Here is a 19,005-nt window from a genome sequence, read left to right as displayed (position 1 = left end):
TACTGACTTTATCTGGAGGTGTAGCTGAGAAGCAAGGGGAAGGAAAAGCCCATCAACTCCCATATCTTCTGTAAAATCTCTTCCAATATGTGGAGCAGCTATGGAGTGTGCAGCCAATAGTCATGAGACTAACTGTAAGCTTTGCTGTAGCCTTTCCTAGCATGAAGACAAAGCTTGCCATGTGCTGTGGCTGTTCCTCACGTTGTAGCTGTGTTCTGGAGACAGAAAGCATAGCACTTCCATAATGACAACAGATGGAGAACGGATGCAGTTTTACATGACTGTCTATTCTTGTAATGCTACTTGCTTCCTTTCTGATTACTGGCTCACCTCTGCAGGGTACAGGAGAAGAAAGCACATGCCTGTGAATTGGCAACCTCTTGCAATTGTATATTATACATTAGATACTTCCCTTGCTGCATCTCTAAGGTTATTTAGGTTAACATCAGCAACTCGTATTAGTTGTCAGAGGTTGATTCATATATAGTAAGGACTAGAGAATCCTTGTTTCAGTTCTCTTACTGGCCATAATGATTTCTGTCCCAGCCCTGTATTTTGGCTTTGTGTATTTTGTCTCCAGCATGGGCACTAATAGATGCCAGTTAACAATATTTTCCCACAGTACTCTTGCAGGCTCTAGCTGTCAGAGGCATAGGTACTTTTTTAGTGACAAGTTCAGTCTGTTCTACTGTTTTTAATAGCTGCTGACAGATGTATTGTATATGGATTTATCTGAAGTCTTTAAAAAACAAACAAACAAACAAAAAAACTCAAACTGTAAACCTCCTGTATCAGTGAAGTCTACAATTTATTTATATGTTCTGTGAGAAACTATTTCCTCTGTTTTTAAAGCTACTATCTCATAATTGCATTGGATAAGCATTTATAAGGTATTTGTAAGCAGGCTACAGCTTGTTGAAGATCCTGAACGTGCTCAAGAACACTTTACCAATCACTGAAATGCATCTACAGTTAAGTTGAAAATTACAGCAAGGAAGCACATTGACAATAGCAAAGATATATCATACCAAAAGGGCATGTAGGTCTTCATCAAGCTGTCATTGTCTGAAATGGAATTTGGTGCAGAAATCCTATCTGGTAATTTATGCTCTTGAGAGAAGGAAAAAAGAAAAAAAGAAAAAAAGAAAAAAATAATAAAAAAAGCACATTGAAAAGTTTAATGCTCCAAAAGAAGCAAATTAAGACTTCTGATTAGTCTTCATGCAAAAAGAAGCACTTTCAACAGGGCTGTGAACTGAGAAGCAGGTGCTTGCTAGATGAGCCTCTCCTGTCCTTGAAGGCATTACAGCATGAGGCTTCCCTAGATTGTCCTGATGAAAGTTAATGGGGTTGTGATCAGACATGTCAAATGCAGCAAGCTGTTCCCTCATGCTTCTGAGATGGACATCAGCAACCATGAAACTGAAACTATGTAGAACATCAAAAATGCCATCATAAAAGAGAAAATAATTTTCTCTTCTTGTAGTGACAAAAGAACTCTTAAAATTTAAACATACGTTATTTTATTTATTCCACAAATTATCTTCCGTTGCAGCAAAGAAGCTTTTAAGAGCCTTTTTGTTTTAAGAGCATTTTACTTGCCTATCATCTGCTCTCCTGTGTCCCCATTTAAAAATAGAATAATGTATTTTAACTTTAATAATATTTAATTTACATTCATTTTTATTTCACTGTTTCCATAAATTACTGAGAATGTGAACTCTTTTACCTGTCACCAGCTGATACATATTTGGAGATCAGTAAAATTCACTTACCTTACTGGTAAGTACATCTGTGGCTTAATCACAAATCATTCATACTCATCTGTTGTGCTCTCTAAACTGATCCAACCCTAAAATAAAAATTAACAGTAACTACTGCTGTTGCTCATTCACAAAATTAAACTAACTGATTGTGTAGACTGGAAAAAAAAAATGTCCAGTCACAAAAAGCAGAAGTCTCTAGTTAAATCTGTGTAGGGCTTCCCTGCCCTGTTACTCCAGTTCTCCTTGGAAGGCACTAGGGCTTGAGATTTCTTCTGTGAATCAACACTTAGAACTCTTGCCTAAATACCAGTTTTCCGAGTATTGTTCTCTTCAGTCCCCCATATATCTCTTTATTGTTTTCTCCTCTATGGCCATCAAGCCTATAATTTGTTAAGTCACTTTAAGAAAAATGTTAAATCTTAGTACCTAAGCCTCATGAGCAGTGGCAACATATAGTACTGAATGTGATAGGTGGGACTCAACTCTGTATGGTCCTGCTCTGGATCAAATTAGTAAATTATAATAGTGTAAGCCACAAGGGCCTCTCAATTTAAATTGTATCATATTCATATTTTCCAGTTCATGAGATCTCCCTGTTCCTCCACAGGTTCATAGACTAGCTGTGCATCAGTGGTCCCTCTGACTATCCTCTCACCTACAGAAGTCAGGTGTGCACTTGCTGTGTCGTTTTTCAGTGCAGCTACTTTGACAGTGTGTCTTTGTACCTGATTTCTTTACAGCCTTTTATTTTCTAACTCTCTGGAAAAGTTGTTTTCCTGTTGTAACTTGTCCTCCCTCCTGTTCTAGGACCACTGGAGTGAAGATCCCATGGGGCATTTTTTCTGGTAATGTTCATAACTTTTGAATGGTTTCCCTTTTCTGTCAAGTCTTTTGTTTCTGTTGTAATACTTCTCTGTGATTTTACCTTTGAGTAAATCCTTTTCATTTTTTGCATCATCAAAACTATTGGCCCCTTTACAAGGGACTGAAGAGCTGGATTTTGATACAGCTTCAAAACTGACATTTTGTTATTAAAATTGTGAAATAAAATGAGTAGAATAAAACTATTGTAGCAACATGTTTATAGTTTTGTTTTCTTTTTCAGCTTATTGCATTATGTCATAAAATCAATTGTATGGGAAAGCTGTCATTAAGATATAAGGTACCTCGAACTAGAATTCTTCAGAAATATAACCATAGATAAAGCTGTGTTTTTAAATTTACATTTGTAAATCAATGATAAAATCATTAGTTTTCATGTGGTTTGTTTTTATCTTTTTATTAATTTTTGTTTGAAAATTAGGGTGAGCGTCCACTTCTAAAAGTGGTGTGGGTCACTCTGATGTCATCCTTTTTATTGATGGCTAATGTTCTGCTGACATGTATGTGACATTTCACACATGCCAGTCTTGATTAAGGCAGACCACAAAGTCAGGAAAATGGCTTTGTTAATATTTAGGTGGCCCTCCAAAATACAAACCTACTATTGCAACCATGGTAGGAAAAATGAGAGCAGTTGTTCTTTTTTATTTGATTTATTTATTTTATTTAATACAAGCTAAGATTTTTTGGAAAGCAACCTGTAGTCTATGATGAAATGTACCAGAAACTCCAGCACCACAAATCATAGAATTTGAAGCGTTTTGCCTGTAGCTGAAAGGACATCGACTCTGATAGTGTAAAATTGTTCAGTTTTTCCTCAGACCCTTGCTTGGGGAAAAAATCTTCTCATATCTACTCTAAAACCATATGTGGACTTTTTAGGAAAGTTGGTGGAAAATTCATTTAATTGCTTGAGTTACAGGAAAGCTCTCTCTTTTGCTGTTGTCGTCTGCAGCTTTAGAACATCTGAATGAAGGAACTCTTTCTTAGCACCAGTCTTTGTATGAGTGTGTCTCTATTTCATTTTCTGTCTATTTATTACAGGGCAGCTGAGGATGAATTTTTATGTGCTTGAAGGAGAAAGGGTAGAGTAACAGGAGTGAAAGATGAGGAAGGCATTAAATGTGTTTTGTTGTTGTTGTACTCTAGGGCCTTTATTTATTTGGTTTTAATATGGCAAATATAAAATCCATGCTCTGGTCTAAAAATTGCCATTTTCTCTGACTGTGCTTAATTTCTGTGTTTCCCTTGAGATCAACAGTATCAATCTTTTTAATATACCTTCATACAGATATATTTTTGTACAACAAATCATTTTCTTAGCAGTTAGGTTCTGTGGGGCAATGGTAAAGCATATTGCTAACCATTTAATTTACAGTACAGTGTCTAAGATCCTTTTCTCTTGTCATTGCTCATTATGAGGTTCTCAAGAGATTTTTTGAATGATATAAGAAGTTACTAAGTCAAAAAGGTATGAGTGTAATATATAATAAATATATCCCTGTAAAGGTAGCAGTTAATTCATATTGTTTGTTGCTAGACTTCATTGTGTCAGGTGCTGTTCAAAATTCTCCATGTACCTATGGCCTATTTCTGTCTCTACTTGTAATGACCTCTGGTATTCCAGTCCAGGCTTTCTCTTAAGCAAAAATTTCCCATTGTGCTGGATTGTATGGTGGTTTTTCAGTTTTGATAGAAGTCCACTAGGATGCAAACCACCAAAGTCATTTTCACTGTGACGTAAACCAGGATTTAAGCTGAAGTCTCTAGAAGTGAAAAGCTAGACTACTAGCAAGTGATACCTCAAATAGCTTGGTTTAGATAAAAATCTAAAAGCTTAACTTTTCTGAAACCATACAGGTGCAGAAATCAGCCTCCTAGTCTCGTGAGAGTAGTCTGCCTTTTTTTTTTTTTTTTTTTTTTTTTTTTTAACAAACCCAAAAAATTAAGGCATTTTTAAAAAAAAAAAAAAAAAGAAAAAAAAAAAAAAAAAGAAAAAAAAAGGAAAAAAGGTTAGCTTTTACTCAAAATTACTTGTTTTCCATAACAGTAAGCAGGGATCTTAGAAGGAAAACGTGGTCCTCACACCATTAGTGATTAGTACAAGAAGGACTGGGTTTGAATAAACTTAGAAAAGAAATTAATAGTGAATCACTTGGACAAGAATGCCTGGGAAAAAGGCACAATTTCCATCACTGAAAATGAGAGAGGCTTGATAAAGGTTTTGAAGAACTAACAAATTTAGGGCTGGTTCTGTCCTAGGGTAGGAGTTTCATTACATGATGTCATCAGTTGTCTTTCAGGTTTATGGTTCTGTGATTATTTATCTCATGCTACAAAACTCTCAGGTTTATTAACGTTCAAGTAAGTGAAAATGCCTCTGTGAAAAATATATTTTTTTCTATTAAAGATCACTCATAACTTACTTTATTTTGAAATAATTTAGCAAACATTTCTTCTCTGTTAAAGATACAGCAGCCTCTGCTTGTTGGGGCTTCTTTTTGTGCTCACTAGCACCTTTGCACAAAGCAGTTGGGAAATGCTAACTGACTAGTATTCATTATGTTCTGCAACTACTTTTCATATTTTAACCCCAAAGCAGTGGTTTATATTGCATATTGGAATGAATAGAGTGTTCCCACTTCCCTTATTCTTGGTTCTTGAAAGTTGAAATATGTGTGGGAGACAGATGCAACAGAGGAATAACTGATGATGTGAGAAATAAAAGATATGAGTACTGGAAATGATGGTTCCAGTAGCTGAGACCCACTCAGATAATAAAAATGAGTCATCTCTCACTCATGTGCTAACATGGTAAAAGTCAAAATTTCTCTGACCAACTGTTTTTAAATTTTCTACATAAACACCATGATGCATCAGAATATGTCTAAAAATAATTTTTCCTCCCCCCCCAGCGGATATGTCCACAAACCCTGTGCAAAACCACTCATGATTCTCAAACCCAATTACCATGCTATGAAACAACTATGGGTGAGTGAATGGTCTTGGTTAAGATTAGTTTCAATCAACCCTTAGCTAAAGAAGAAATGATAAACAGAATTTATAGAATGACAGTTCCAAAAAGGAAGCAAAGAGCTGAATGTGCCACCGTGGCTCCTTCTCATTACTATGTTATGGCTTAAATATGGTTTTGACAGTCTCACACTTGTATGACATATTTCTTTGAACTTATTCTACTTTTGCTAGTTGCTGGAAATGCTTTAACCCCTATTAGCCTTGATATCTGGCTTTCCAAGAACTATTAAAAGTGCCCCTCATCTGAACTGTGTTAGTTTCATACCAAAAAAAAAAAAAAAAAAATCAGCTAAATCAGTGCCTTGCAGTAATGAGGCAAACTAGTTTTGCTGTGGTCAGCTCTAGTGGGAGCTAGGTGAAAGGAGACTGGCATATAATATTTGCAGCTAAACACAGTAGAGAGAAAATTGTGTTCTAGAAATCAGGAAAAAGCCCATTATTTATTTATTTATTTATTTATTTTTCTTATTAATGAACTACTTATAAACTTCTATTGGTCTGAAATAGTAATAAAATCTTTGCTGTTTAGTTGGTACCACCGGAGGCTACATTGTCCTCTTATTTCACAGAAGATGCACGTTGAGGTCTGCTGGTGCTTGGGTAGATCACATTGCTGAAAACAGTAAGGTTATTCCTTGTAGGTGCATACCATTGGTATTACTCCTTTATCCTCTCTGGATTTTGCTTCCATTTGGTGTTTGCAAGTATGTTATCACTGAGAAGAAAATCATTCTGATTGTTCTTTTTGTATTGCCATGTTAGATGTGACTTGATGTGCATACAGACGGTAGTGTGGTAGTGTTTTTATTGGGAACCACATATCACTGTGTTTGTTTTCTGAGTTGAATGTGGGGCTGGCTGTACACAGAGGAGGAAGGAAGATGAGTGAAATAGGACAGGCCAGCTTTGAAATTTGTCATAGCATGGAAAGTTGGATCTCTTTGAACCACTAAAGCCAGTGACAGACTTTCTGCTGACCTTTATGGGAGCTCCTCCTGAGGATCATCAGGTTGAAAAAATGTACCAGCTGCTGCTGAATGTATATATAAAAAAGATAACATAAACTCTGTAGAGATTACTGTTTTGTTTCATGCTGGACACATGCAGCTCAGCTGCCGTAACTTCACTGATAAAAATGTTGCTGGTCTTAGTGAAGTTACAGCTTATTTTTGCCAGCACACAAACCTGTAGATCCTCACAGGAGCTGTAGAATACCAGGCATAACTCCTCCTGCTATTCACTCACACCAAGAATTGGATAAAAGTCCAGTATTTCTAGGCTTTTATCAACCCACACATCAAAATTCCTTCCTGGCGTTCCCCTGGCAGTCCTGACAATCTGTATATTTTATAGTGTTAGTTCATTACTGGGCAAAAATGAGCTATCACAGCTTAAATGACTTAATAGTAGGGATCAACTTGGGATTTTCAGAAGACCTCTCCGAAGACCTCATTCTGCTACCAATTAAGCTACCACTTGGATTGAAATGCAGTGGCTTTAGACACGATTTTAAGTGCTTTCAGATATCCCATCTTCAGTCCAGAAGAAAAGTTAGGGGTATCTATGTGGTGCCTTGTTCAAAATAAACTAAAAAACAAACAAAAATGAAAACCAAGCAAGCAAGCAAACAAACAAAGCAGTTGAAGTATGACTTCAGCAAATCCTGTCGTTTTATGCAAACAGGCATTTCACAGATATGTGCAGTTTCTATGAAGATACCTTTAGCAGTAAAATTTGAATGATTAACGATTTTCTTTAAAAATTTAAAAATATTTTTTTGCTGGCTGGGTTTTTCGAACCAGTTCCTGAATTTAAATATAAAATAGTAAATGTTATATGGATTTTATTTTGCCTTAATCCTTGAGTGCATAATTCTGAAATAAATTTTCAGCTAAATCTGCTGTGACCAGAAATATTCCTTTAAACTCTAAGCATTCATCCAGCTATAGTGATAATTTGGGGCCAATAAGACAGATGTGTTAACAAACTCTATAGTAAGTAAAATAAATACAAAATTATTTATAATAAAGTTTTTTTTTTTTAAAAAAAAAAAAAGCTAAAAGAAAACAGATTTTATTCCTACAGTAATACAGAATAAATATGAACAACATATATGTCAGTTGGCATCAGAACTGTTGTTTATGCATTGTAGGATATTGCCTTAGCAAGGACCAGTACAGTTGCCTGAACTCATGGAGGCAGTGAATTGGTGGAAGCATTTTATGGCTGGTAGAAGTGTTTCCTGTCCTGTGTAACACATGGTCCTTCTTCAGTCAAGAGACTGTAATTTTTGCAATTTCTAGTATTTGGTTGAGCTGCAAGAAGCTCTTGTCTAACTAAAAGTCTCTAAATAACAGAAAAGGAGCATGGGGCTTGAATGTGAAACTGATGAGAGAGTGTGCACTGACCCAACTAGATGTGTAGGTATTTGGATCCACATGCACAACTGGCTCCTAACAGTGATTTATAAATAGAAATTTAGAATTGTTCTGAAGTTACATCCTCAAATGCATGGTGGATCCCTAGTTTTCTATCATTTCCTTCCCAGTCCTTTCCTTCCATTTCCTTTTCTGTACTCCTCCATTTCTTTCTTGCCCCGCCACTTTTTTTTTTTTTCCCCTATTTACTGCCATTTAGCATTATATCAGCAGAAAATCAGTGCAGTAGCAGCTTCCATAAAGCAGCAAGTAGTTTTAAAATCAAGGAATAGCTTCAAAGATGGGCTTCTTGTGTTCATGTGAATATATCATAACTATAATGAGGGTTTGGTATGCATGTACACACACCATAGGGGTAACCTCATTGTTACCCACCCATAGTGACTCTGATCTTGACTGATCTCATTCCATATCCTCCGTACAGTTCTGGCACATTACCTCTGCATGGAGGGGGAATAGAGAATGATCTTCCTTTGAAATCCTAGACTTATTTACACGACAGCATGCCAAATGCATTAACAAGTGGTGGAGTAAAACCCTGAGTGAGTAAATATGGTCAGCCTAAACACATGTAAATAAATCTAAAATTTTGGAGAATGTCATGCCTGCTTTGATTTACATCAGAAAACATAGGAGGGAATGTTGGACCAATGAGAATCTGCTTTATATATTTATTTTTATTACTATTTTATCATGGCATAGCCCATCAAGCTCTCAGGGAAGTCTTTTATCTCCGCCTTGCAAAGTAGGCTTGGATCAGTTGACAACCCTGCTTCATTGCAACTAACATGATGTTTTCTCACACATAGTAACAGCTTGTGGTGACAGAAATTTGGGATGTTGTGCTCCCTGTCTGAACTGCTGTACACTTATCTCTCTCATCTGCTGCACTTTCAGAGAAAAGAAGGCTGCTACTAAGCTGGAGCAGATGTTTGGCTGAGTACTTCCTTGGTTTTGGACGGGTGTTCCTACTTTTAGCAGCATGCCTAGACTTTGAGAGATACCTTATGATGAGTGAACAGCTATATGAGGAACTTCTGAACTTTAAATTGTATCCAAGGAACCTCTGGTAATAAGGGCTTCAGCTTATACCCACAAGTGGTCCTGCAGGAAAACTGGTCATTGGCTTTTATTTCCTGAAAGGAAGGATTGTATGGCAGTGTTGGGGCTTCAGGGTCTGTATAATCAAGGCTCAGCGTATTGAATTTGATGTACTGGCATCTGTTCTGTATGCTTTGTAAGACTTCCAATAAAATATGAATAAAAAAGAAACATGCTTCATCTGTCTATATAGGACATATGGCAGTTAAAGCTTTAGATATGGCATTTTTCAAGAGTTAAGAAGGATATGTTAGAACACATATAAGTGGCACAGTTCTTTCGAAAACAAAAAGTTGGGAAAAGTCTAGAAATGCAGTCAAGGCTCTATTTTTTTTTTTTCCTGATTTTTTGGGGGCAAAGGGTTGCTTCAAGCTTGAATGTACCTTTGAAAAATCTGAAGCTTCAGACAGCATTGTGTTACTGTATATAATCCTTCAAAGAGGGCAAGGTGTGAAAACAAGCCAATAAATGTGTAAGGGGTGAAGGAAGATTTCTGCAGATCAGAGTCAAAGTTGCCAGCTTTTCCCCACCACAAAACCCCAACATCCCTCTCCAGGAACTCAACGCAGAATATTATTTTTGGATGATTTCCTCTGCAAATCAAGGCAGTGCAGATGACGTCCCTCCCCCATGACCAACTCTCAGCCCCTTTATGAGTACAGAAAAGGCAAAAATAAAGGATGAGGCTGGAGTTCTGGTGACTTTGGTCTGTAATGGTTTTTCCAGAGCTTTCAGTCTGTGCCTTTTTTCTGATGAAAATTAGATGCATGATTAGGAAAATCAAGTGGTTCTTATCTTGCTTGTGCTTTTGTTTAAAGAAAAAAAAAAAAAGTAACTTTTTCATCCTCTTGCTTACTTTGTCAATATTTTTAAAGAAAGAGAGAGAAATGTCACTGTTTAACAGCCAACCTTCAGGCATTTAGCTGGTTCCTGAGAGCGCCACCAGGCTCTGCAGCTACTCCATGTCAGGGCTGGCCACACGGCATACCAGGCCAGCTCTGAAGTGGGGAAGCTGATGGGCTAGGAACTGGGGAAAGAGCCATGGTAAGACGCCTTGCCAGCAGCGTCCCTGCTTTGCTCAGGGCTTGCTTCTAAGCTCATGCCCTCACCTTTTATCTTTGCCTGTGCTGTGCTGCACATTTGCCTGGCCACATGCACACTGATCCTGATCTTGACTTGCTGGCTTTGCTGTGAACCAGCCTCCTTGCTGTGGGCATATCCCCATGTGTAAGAAATCAATCAGGGAAGACTGGACCACATGATGAAACTGAACAGGTACAAGTCTATGGGGCCTGATGTCATACATCCCAGGGTCCTAAGGGAACTGGCTGATGGAGTTGCCAAGCCTCTCTTCACCATATTTGAAAAGTCATGCCAGTTAGGTGAAGTCCCTTCTGACTGAAAAAAGGGAAACATCACTCCCATTTCTAAAAAGAGTAGAAAGGAGGACCCAAGGAACTACAGACCAGTGAGCCTCACCTCTGTGCCTGGCAAGATCATGGAACAGATCCTCCTGGAGGCAATGTCAAGGCACATGCAGGACAAGGAGGTGATCCAAGACAGCCAGCACAGCTTCACCAAGAACAAATTGTGCCTGACTGATCCTGTGGACTTCTATGATGGAGTGACTGCATCAGATGAGAAGTGAAGACTGACCCATGTCATCTACCTGGAATTCTCTAAAGCTTTTCACACAGTCCTATGTGACATCCTGATCTCCAAAGAGAGATTTAGAGATGGATTTGAAGGGTGGACTATTCAGTGGACAAGGAATTGGCTGGATGTTTGCACCCAGAGAATGGTGGTCAATGGCTCCCTGTCCTTGTGGAGGCTGGTGACGAGTGGTGTCCCTCAGGGGTCTGACTTGGGGTCAGTACAGTTGAATATCTTTATCAACAACACAGACAGTGGGATTGAGTAACCTTAACAAGTTTGCAGGTGACACCAAGCTGAGTGGTGCAGTCAATACAAGAGAAGGAAGGGATGCCATCTGAAGGGACCTGGACAAGCTTGAGAAGTGGGCCCAAATGAACCTAATGAAGTTCAGCAAGGCCAAGTGCAAGGTGCTGCACTTGGGTCGGGGCAAACCCAGACTTGAGGACAGACTGAGAGAAAGACTCATTGAGAGCAGCCCTGTGGAGAGGACTTGGGGGTTCTGGTGGACCAAAAGCTCATCATGAGCCAGCAGTGTGTGCTTGCAGCCCAGAAGGCCAACTGCAACCTGGGCTGCATCAACAGAGGCATAGCCAGCAGCAGGTAGAGGGAGGGGATTGTCCTCATCTGTTCTGCCCTTTTGAGACCCCACTTGGAGTATTGTGTCCAGGTTTTGGGCACGCAGCACCAGAAGGATGTAGACGTCTTGGAGCAGGTCCAGAGGAGAACCACAAAGATGCTCAGAGGGCTGGAGCCGCTCTCCTATGAAGAAAAAGCTAGGAATGTTCAGCCTGAAGACGTGAAGGCTCCAGGGAGATCTCATTGCAGCCTTTCCATATTAAAGGGGGCTTAAGAAAAAGATGGGGAGCAACTTTTTACTCTGGTAGATAATGATTGGATGAGGGGGAATGGTTTTAAACTGAAAGAAGGGAGAGTTAGGTGTTAGGAGGGAATTTTCTCACTCAGAGGGTGCTGAGGCACAGACAAGAGGTTGCCCAGAGAAGCTGTGGATGCCCCATCCCTGGAGGTGTTCAGGACCAGGTTGGATGAGGACCTGGGCAACCTGATCTACTGGGTGGCATCCCTGTCCATAATAGGAGTATTGGAAACAGATGATCTTTAAGGTCTCTTCCAACCCAAAGCCATCCTACAATTCTATGACATGTCTTGGAATTGTAGGGCTCTTGGCTGGGCCTGGTTACCCTGTGCCTGTGGGGATACTGCCTCATGTTTCTTGCTGTTGCGCTCAACTCCCCACACACCTTGCCTTGCAGCACAGCACACTCTCACTGCTCCCTGATACATTCTTGTCTATTGTCAGTCATGCCTGAAGGAAGCACCAAGGTCACACCTGAAGAAGAGGTATACATTCAGGCTTATGCACAATATATCCAATGTCCACCCATACTATCAGTGCAGATCCACCCATAAGGCAGTTGAGGATGAACAACAATAGGCACATAATTCAGTAAGGCCCTTAAAAGAGGAATAGTTCACAATTATGTCATTGGCTTACGTGTGCCTCCTTGTGCCTTTAATTTCCTTAATATAACCAAAATAAAATTCAATAACACTGGTATGAATGTCACTGCACTGTCCACAGAGTCCTGTCTGGGAACAAAGGGAGTTTTGGTGATCCTGCAGAGGAGAATGCTGTTTGAAATCTTGGGGTGTAAAGCAAAGGATGGTTCTAGGTTTCTGTGTAAGAACTCTTCAAATGTCATTTGTAAGTTTCTGAAGGAGTTAAAAGACAGAATTGAAAAAGAGAGTACTCTTTCCCCTGTACATGGTCCAAGGGAGTATTTGTGGAAGATACTTCACAAGCAATGGGTAGCTTATGAATCCCATTTCAAATTTATGAAACATGAATTGGGCAGAAGATGAAATGCTTTGTAACATGATTTGGTTTCAGTCATTCAAGCTGATCATGAGCTACCCACTGTTCAGATTGGCTAATTGCAAGAACAAAATACCACTCTCAAAGAGAGTGCACTAGCCTGACAGAAAAACACTTACAATGAACCTGTGTCTTCCTTTGGCGAGCTTCTTCTAGACACAGCACCATAGTCTCTTCCAAGTGGTGCATGTACTTCTGCTTTTGATGAATTCCCTGGGCCTGTGGAACATCTCAGTTCATTCTTGTGTTATTTTAGCCCTGAAATGTCCTTTCCTGTACTGCAGCCATAACATAACCATCGCCATCTCCAAGCAATTGGAAGAGAAGAAGGTTATGAGGAGTAGTCAGCATGGATTCACCAAGAGGAAATCATGTTCAACCAACCTCGTAGCCGTCTAAGATGGAATCACCAGCTGGGTAAATGGGGGGAGAGCACTGGATGTCATTTACCATGACTTTAGCAAGGCTTTCAATACTGTCTCCAATGAAATCCTGCTAGCAAAGCTGAGAGACTATGGGATAGAGGAGTGGACAGTAAGGTGCATTGAGAACCGGCTGACTAGTCGAGCTCAGAGGGTGATGATCAGCAGCTCTGAGTCTGGCTGGAGACCTAGCGGTGTTCCCCAGGGGTTGGTGCCGGGTCTGGTCTTGTTCAACATCCTCATCAACGACCTTGATGAGGGAATAGTGTCCACCTTCAGCAAGTACTCCAAAGATACAAAGCTGGGAGGAGTGGCCAACACGCCAGAAGGCTGTGCTGCCATTCAGCAAGACCTGGACAGGCTGGAGAGCTTGGCAGGAAGAAACCAAATGAGGTTTAACAAGAGCAAGTGTAGAGTCCTGCACCTGGGAAGGAACAACCGGACGTGTCAGTACAGGCTGGGGGATGACCAGACAGGCTGGGAGCTCTGCAGAGAAGGACCTGGGGGTCCTTGTGGATGACAGGTTGGCCATGAGCCAGCAGTGTGCCCTGGTGGCCAGGAAGGCCAACAGGATCCTGGAGTGCATATAAAGGAGCATGGCCAGCAGGTCAAGGGAGGTGATCCTCCCCCTCTACTCTGCCCTGGACAGGCCTCACCTGGAGTACTGTGTCCAGTTGTGGGCTCCCCAGTACAAAAAAGACGGGGATCTTCTGGAAAGAGTGCAGCGGAGGGCAACAAAGATGATACAGGGCCTGGAGCATCTTCCCTATGAGGAAAGAGTGACCTGGGGTCTGTTCATCCTTGAGAAGAAAAGACTGAGAGGGGGTCTTATAAATGTTTATAAATATCTTAAGTGCAGGAGACAGAGGGATTTGGCCAACCTCTTTTCAGTGGTTTGTGGGGATAGGACAAGGGGCAGTGGCCACAAAATGGAGCACAGGAAGTTCAGCACCAACATGCAAAGGAAATTCTTCATGGTAAGGGTGACGGAGCACTGGAACAGGCTGCCCAGGGAAGTTGTGGGGTCTCCTTCTCTGGAGATATTCAAGGCCCGTCTGAACGCCTATCTGGGCAACCTGCTCTAGGGAACCTGCTTTGGCATGGGGGTTGGACGTGATGATCTCTCGAGGTCCCTTCCAACCCCTACAATTCTGTAATTCTGTGATTTATTTTTTTAATCCACCCTATGAAATCCCAAGGACAGCATTCTGTGTCCTGCTGCTCTGTTCATAATAATACTGTATTTCATGGAGGAAGAAGGCCAGGCATGTGGCTGCTGGTTCCAGAGTCTAGCAGGACCCAGTGGAAGGATGGAAGCGTCAAAACTGCCAAAGTCCCAAGTGCCAGCCAAAGTGCAAGGAGCTTATAAACCAGCAGGGAATGGTGACTTCTGAGAAGAAGCAGGATGATGAACTCAAAGGGACTTTGAGATGTGCTGAGACTGCTGCAGACCAGGTAGGTCCTACTTCCATGTAAGCAGAATTAGAAATGGTGAAAAGCAGCCAAGCCTCCAAAAGATGCACCCTGCAACAACATAGGGATCAGGTGGGGAAATAATTACTTCTAATTCATTTATTCTCTTTTTAGAACAGGGTGCTAAGAGGTGGAGGGTGAAGAGAATGAATCTAGTGTTTGAGTTTAAAAGCTTTATAAGGAATTTTAGTGTAGTTAGGGTACAAGCCTGGGCAGACACATCTCAGTGTCATGCCTCAATATTTATCATTCAGTGTCATTCTTTGTTTGAAGCCTCAGTATTTGACATCACATTTGTAGTCTCTTGCATCGCTAGAGTTTTTAAATTTCTGGCATTGTGTGTAGTGATGTTACCAAAGTCATGCTAGTGAAAAGCGTAAAAACCAGTACAAACCTTAGTTTGCAGAAAGAAGTAATCTAGAGAGTAGGTGCTAAAAATAGCTACATGTCTTTTCCAAGAAAATAAATGATAAAGATAAAGCAAATTTCTGTGCATGTTGTGTGGGGTCTTAGATGTCCTTTCATCTTATGGCCCTGCCTTGTGGCAGAGCCTTCAGGAGCTTGGGGAGCAGCCATGAGTGCAATACTCTCTCATGGTGCACTTCCCTGCAGAGAGCCTTCCCAGTCACACTGAGCACCCTATCAAGCTATTTATCAAGTATGGGAAGTCCCCTATGTCATGGAGGGCACCACATGGGGCCGCACACTTGCCAGACATCCCGGGGCAGCAAATTGGATCTTGGCAGCAGCCCTAGCTTACCTCTCCAAACACAGCATGAATGTTTCCCCTGCGTGGTCTTCTGGGGTGTCTAGAGAAAGTCTTCAAAAGTCCTAATGGTTTTTCTTGACTGCTGACTGATGAAGGCTAGGACTGATCACATCAGTTTGTCATTCAGCACGTTGGAGCCAGGCCACCCCTTTGGCAGGACAGGGGTCTGTGTCATTAGGATTTTACCACTTCATTACTTACCTGAACAGCCATCTCTTGCAGCATATGGTTTGCTATTGTTGGCCTCATATTAGAATGAGAAAAAAAAAATGCCCACATGAAGAAAAACAAACAAACAAAAAAACAACAAACAGAATTCAAGGTTGCTCCTTAAATTTGTGGGTTTCTGTTGCTTGCATGGGAGAAATGAGGGATTTGGGCTTGTTCCCACCCCCTCAGCCCTTCTACTGTTTTCTAATTTCTTCTAGTTAGATTCTTGTTCTTCCCCAGTCACAGTTCTCTCAAGTCTGCACTAAGTCATGAGCATGTGCATGTGTTGTTCATCACACCATGAGGACCTTGCTAGCTTTACATCTTCTTGATGCAGTTTTGTATGGATGATTGCAGAGTTTGCAGATCCTTTTTCCCTCCCTCATAGTTGTTCATGAGGTTTTGAGTTCTTTTATTCAGCAAGCCTTGCTTCCATGTTTTTTGTTTTTTGTTTTGTTTTGTTTTGTTTTGTTTTGTTTTCTGTCATTTGGATTCTGAGGCTAGCATTAGTGCCAGTGCCATATTACTTGTTTTCAGCAGCATTGCTGGACTATGTAACTTTTGTTCTGACTCGGATCTAATCTCTGTTTGGTTATCTGTAGCATTTGAAGTCTGCCTCCAGTTGTCTTGGGGGAGCTGTGGGCTCCGGTGGGTACTGGACTGCTGCTCATATATCAGCTTCACTGCTGACTTCTCCTGTGACTTTGGAGAAGTCATTTTGGATGCAGTTTTCAAAAGCCCTGCTGAAAGTAAGTGAGACTTCTGCTCATAAGCCACTTCAGCCTTTCAGAGCATCATTTCATGGTTTTACTGTCTGCCTGTCCTCCCACCTCTCCTCTCAATGCTTGTTCACACTCTTGTCAGCTCTTGGGGGCCCCACTGCTTTCTGCTGCTGTTTCTGTATATGTGCCTTTGGCCTAACATGATGAGATACTGGTCCCAGTTAATAGCAGCAGTGTCTCAGAGCAGACAAACACGGGACAAGGATGGAGTTTATGATGGATGAATCTGAAATCTAGTTTGGACTGCCCTGACCAGTGGATGTTTGTAGTCGGTGCTCTTCTCTGTTAATCACTTATGCACAGTGGACTGAATAAATAGGTGTGTGCAGGGCTAGGTGCAGCCCTGTTTAGCATCAAGGAGAAGGAGTTTGCATCTGCAGACTGGGTCACAGAAGATGAGAGGGAAAGTACTGGGGTCCTTGAGAGAGCCCACACATGGCGGATATCTCCCATCCACACATTAGCTGCCCTAAGGAAATCTGTACCCAGTGGTGATGAAAGGAATGGTGTAGAATGTACAGGTGGGACTGTAGGCTACTGCAGATTTGTTTTCTCTCATTTTGGTTAATGAAATAGAAAACACTGATGTGTAAAACATGACAAAACAGTAATAAATAAATAAACCTCAAGGAGGTGAGCAGGCTGAGGAGCACCAGGGAGTCAGAGAGAGAAACTGACTGGTGGAGGTGTACTCTATTCTCTCTGAGACAGACTTAAGAGCCTGCCACAGCACAAGTGTTTCCTGCTATGCAGAAGACAAAAGATCCCTCATCCCGCCAGGCAGTAGGAGGGGACCTAGGCCAAGGGGGGGAATGGAGGCAGGTTCCTGTTCAGGGTGGTAGGCGAGCCCTGTCCCTGTCCCACCTCACCTTCCCATCTACCCTTATATAACAGGTATGAGGGTCTAGAACATGACAGTCAGAACAACAAAGTAGACAAAACCCCATCCCAGTTGGAGAGGGTGCCTAAGGCAAGGCAACCTACCCCCTGCATTGCTACATCATCTGTCAAAAAAGAAAGAAGGGTTATTGTCATGGGGGACTCCATTCTGAAAAGGATAGAGGGCCTGATAAGCTGACCGGACCCAACCCACAGGGAAGTCTGTTGCCTCCCTGGGGCTCAGGTGAGAGACTTCTAAGAAAGTCAAGTGCCTAGTACAGCCCACTGACTACTACCCACTACTGGTCTTTCAGACTGGTAATGACGAGGTAGCAACGAGAAGTCTGAGAGCATCAAAAGGGACCTTAGGGCTTTGGGGTGACTACTTAAAGGATCAGGGGCACAGGTTGTGTTTGCCTCTGTCCTTCTGATAGGGGGGCTCGATGCTGACAAGCGGGCTCATCACCTTAACACGTGGCTTTGGGACTGGTGTAACCGGCAGAACTTTGGGTTTTTCGGTCACGGGAAGGTCTATGTGACGCCAGGCCTGCTGACACCAGATAGGATGGGCCTCTCTCAGAGAGTGGTAAGGATTTTTGGTCAGGAGATGGCAGGGATGATAGATAGGGCTTTAAACTTGAGTTGAAGGGGGAAGGGGATAAAACCAGGCAAGCTGGTGATGACCTAAGGGATGGTGCACTAGAATCAGAGGGACTGTGTGCCAATGAGGTCCTTCGGTCAGCTCCACAAGATGCTGCATGTAGGGAGGCTCATTTGAAGTGCTTCTACACAAACACGCACAGTATGAGGAATAAAATGGATGAGCTAGAAGTCTTGGCCCAGTCCCACAGCTATGAGATTATCGGCATAAGCGAAACCTGGTGGGATGAGTCTTGTGGCTGATGTGCTGCAATAGATGGTTACAGGCTCTTCAAGAGGGACAGGCAGGGTAGGTGAGGTGGTGGGGTGGTGATGTATGTGAAGCATGGACTGTGTGGAACTTCAGGTTGGCAATGGTAAAGTTGAGAGCCTCTGGGTAAGGATTAAGGGATGAACAAATAAAGGGGATGTCGTTGTGGGAGTCTATTACAGACCACCTGGCCAGGATGACAACGCCAATGAATTATTCCTTGAAGAACTGAGAGATTCCTCAAGATAAACTCCACTTGTCCTTATGGGGGACTTCAACTTGCCAGACGTCAACTGGAATCACCACACAGCTGACACGAGCAAGTCCAGAAGGTTCATAAAGCACCTAGATGATAACTTCTTGGTGCAGGTGCTAAGGGAGCCGACTAGGAAAGGTGCCCTCCTAGATCTGTTGCTAGAGAACAGAGAGGGTCTTGTGGGAGATGTGGCAACTGGTGGCCGTCTTGGTCATATAGAATTTATGGTGACAGAAGGAAAACTGCCACCAAAACTTCAGCCCTGGATATGGGCAGAGCAGACTTCAGGCTGCTCAGTCAGCAAGGTCCCCTGGGAAAATGCTTTTGAAGGCATGGGTGTCCATCAGTGCTGGTCAATCTTTAAGCACTGCCTCCTAAAAGCACAAGATCAGGCAGTTCCAAAATATCTGAAGTCAGACAGGTAGAGCAGCAGGCCAGCCTGGCTGACCAGGCATCTTCTACTGGAGCTTAGGCAAAAAAAAGAAAGTGTACAGCTGCTGGAAGGAGGGTCAGACAACAGGGAAGGAATAC

The 19,005-nt window shown here is 41.8% G+C and overlaps 1 long non-coding RNA gene across 1 annotated transcript; it reads left to right on the top strand.

Annotated features, from left to right (window-relative positions):
• The first annotated feature begins 726 nt into the window (after nucleotides 1–726).
• LOC118155906 lies at nucleotides 727–17,542 on the top strand. The gene is made up of 4 exons (XR_004746059.1): nucleotides 727–737; nucleotides 6,086–6,095; nucleotides 15,094–15,096; nucleotides 17,235–17,542. It is a non-coding gene; the product is annotated as an uncharacterized LOC118155906 (long non-coding RNA).
• Nucleotides 17,543–19,005: the final 1,463 nt, after the last annotated feature.

The sequence above is a fragment of the Oxyura jamaicensis genome, chromosome 1 (assembly GCF_011077185.1).
Source record: "Oxyura jamaicensis isolate SHBP4307 breed ruddy duck chromosome 1, BPBGC_Ojam_1.0, whole genome shotgun sequence".
Taxonomy (NCBI): Eukaryota; Metazoa; Chordata; class Aves; order Anseriformes; family Anatidae; genus Oxyura; species Oxyura jamaicensis.
Note: the sequence above shows the minus strand (reverse complement) of the source record. Positions and strands in the feature narration are given on the sequence as shown.